Consider the following 3,500-nt stretch of genomic DNA (forward strand, 5'->3'; position numbering starts at 1 on the left):
AAAATGACACGCCAGCCATGACTGTATTTGTCATAAAATTGGAATAGTTTTACATGTTTTTAGTTTATATATTGACGAAAATGTCATTTTCAAGCATTGAAAATGAAGAACACATAAAATTGACGCTGCCAGTAATACTAATAGAGGCAAGAGCCGAGAACGATAGCCTTTAACCATCAAAATCGGGTGAAAAATAATCGGCGGCATATGAAACTTTTATTCAATGGAAAATCAGCAAAAACGTCTAGTCTCTCTTGGAAAACGTGTTGGTAGCTTACTTCAATGAACTGGAAAATAAGTGCCTACAAGCCCACCACGGTTTGGTGCAATTATTCGATGTTAAAACTGTAGGCCACCACAGGTTTAAGCCACCATTTTGAAAATTGTACTTTTACTATTTTGACAAAGAAAAAATCTAATTTATAAGTTTTGTTTTTTCCTCGCAAGTGTGTTGAAAAACGTCGTATGAAACGCGTGTGCTATGGTCATTACACACATCGGCTTTCTTATTGCGCAATATTGCCTCGTGTGTAATGACCAACTTAGCACACTTGTATCATAATGTACTATTAAAACATATTTGAAACCGGGTCTATCGCGTATGGTATGGCACCAGTGAAACCTGCGTCCAAACGTCGGAAATAAAGGTGACAAAATAAATATATTTTAAAATTAAGGGTGTCGCTGTTTCTTTTCTAAATCCCCCTCCAGACTATGTGCGTGAATCGCGGCGCGACTTCGCGGAGCGAACATATCGCGACGTTGACGCGGCGCGACGTTTTGGCTTGCGGCAATTTGGTTTGCGCCCAGATGGCAGTATCAAGCTGATCGAGTTTAACTGTCAGTTATCTAGGGCATCATATACGTGATTTCTTTTTCCATTTTATTTTGTTGTTAATGTTTAAAATATAGCTACTTAATATAATATAATTAAAATGTATCTTGTCCCAGATGAGGCAAAATAGTATGTAAGGCTTCTCGTCTCATTGACGTGGGCCAAAACACCGACAAAAACGGTGAAAAGGCGCGACGGCGTATGTGTACAATCTGCGAAATCGACGCCACATTCGCGTTCGCGGTTTCGCGCCGTAATTTGCGCACGAGTGTGGAGGGGCCTTAAGGCCTTTGTCCGCATTGGATTCGGTCCATACACTCCAAACTACTGAAATAACATTTAGGAAATTCTCCATTTCTGGCACTCTGGTGAGCTTAACCTAATATCTACTCGATCCGTGGCTCGATCCATTCGGTGTAATATTTATTTAAGTAAATTATATATGTGTTTCAGAACCTTCATTAAAAACGAATAATTGAATAGTCAAAATAGTGTCAAAAATATTATACAAGTTTTCATAATTAAGTGAATGTAATATCATTCAACCTAATCCATCCCTAATCGATTTAGTGAAGTAGTAATTAGGTACATGTATTTGTAACTAAACCTACAGCAGACAACTTCCAATCTAGTGTAGTTAAATCTTGATAAGAATACATCATTCAAAAGCATGTCGAATCTCGTGCAATTACTATTTCATAAGATGATATGAGGTAACTTCTAAAACGTGGTAATTGTTAAAATGATAAATCCCTACACTTTATAAAACAAAGTTCTTCTAGTTTTATAGATATTTGCCATGTTCAAAATTACCCCGCTTTAAAAGTAACCCCAATGCACCTTACTACTTTTCATTACGAGCAGGTATTTAGTCAAAATAATAATAATAAATTGTTTTTACTGACACCGGTAATTATTTTTTCATTTCTCATGCTCTGAAAGGTCGTTGTTGTTCTAAAAACTGTACAGGAAATGATAAGTTTCTGCTCTAGAGCTCTGTACTTTATAAGTACGTTTATTAGGGTTCCGTACCCAAAGGGTAAAACGGGACCCTATTACTAAGACTCCGCTGTCTGTCCGTCCGTCTGTCCGTCTGTCACAAGGCTATATCTCATGAACCGTGACAGGTATACACTTGAAATTTTTTACAGATGCTGTATTTCTGTTGCCGCTATAACAACAAATACTAAAAAGTACGGATCTCTCGGTGGGCGAGGCCGACGCGCACTTGCCCGTTTTTTTTTTTCTTTTTTTACGATAAGCAATGAAAATTTTGGTTTTAAGTGGATACAATTTCCATTCTGATAATTAACTCCCCATTCCATAAATAACGATATTTTTACCTACATTGTTAATTGCAAGTCCCTTCCCCCAATTCCCCTCAAGAAATACTACTGAAGTTATAGCACTGTTTTTTTAATGCATATGTATTTTACTTTCATAGTATTCGAAATGAAAAGTAGAATGTTGAACTTGGCTGAAAGGCACCATTCATCCCTTGGTTAACAATCTACTATTTAATTTAATTATAGGTAGTCCCATATTGACGTTCACAAAAATACCTTAACTGTTTCGGAAACCTTGAAATGAATGCGAGATAAATCCATAATTATGTCATTTTAACGTGTACTACGCCGACGAGGTCGCAGACTAATGCTAGTCTATAATTTAATCGGATTAGTTGCACTCTTAGATACATAAAAGCCGTTTCGCTTTTAATTTCATCCTCCATCTTTTTTGTATAAAAGCGAAATTTGCCCCTTCTGGCAGCTATCTCTAGGTAACTGCTATTTACTTCACCACTACTTCTGTACCCCTAGTGTAAATTTAGTCGATAGCGAAACGTGACGTACGCGTTTGCGTTAAGTCTCATTTTGTATGGGTTTTTGAACAGCGCGCCAAGCGGGACGTTTTGGAAAGTCAAAAATCTCATACAAAATGACACTTAACGCAAACGCGTACGTCACGTTTCGCTGTCGAAAATATTTACACTAGGGGTACAGGTCTGTAAATGTTTATTTTATTATTACAAGCTTTTACTTAACTTGCCCTGTTAGTTATTACAAGCTTTTATTTGACTTGCCCTGTTAGTTATTACAAGCTTTTATTTAACTTGCTCTGTTAGTTAGTGTGGGTCAAATCTTGGAAGTTAAATTTGACCCATTTCCCGATATCCGATTGAGCTGAAATTTTGCATACATATCGAATAACAATGCAATATTATGATGACGTGGAGCTGATCAGATGAAGGACACCGGAGGTGGGCATAGGAACTCTGTGATAAAACAACGCAAATTTATTGTTTAGGGTTGTTACTCGTAAAATTGTCATGATGTGTGTTAGTTGCCTGTAGAAACAAAAGTACAGTCAGCGATAAAAACTTATCTTAAAATTAAAATTTTGCCACTTATTTTAAAATTAATGAAACTGAAGAATAATATTAAATAAACACAAGATATTTATTATTTATTTGATTAGGTGATCACTATGATCAAATTATACTATTCACTTACCTACATCTTAGGACGCAAGTCTTACAAAGCACTCGTTTTGATGCCTACTTTAATTTTTATACATGTCGTAATTAGCACGCGTATTCTCATTTTAATAACAGGTCATGAATTAGATCTGGAATAGATTTGGATCTGATCTGTCACTTTCAAAA

This window comes from Cydia pomonella, chromosome 13, assembly GCF_033807575.1.
Source record: "Cydia pomonella isolate Wapato2018A chromosome 13, ilCydPomo1, whole genome shotgun sequence".
In the NCBI taxonomy this organism is placed as follows: Eukaryota; Metazoa; Arthropoda; class Insecta; order Lepidoptera; family Tortricidae; genus Cydia; species Cydia pomonella.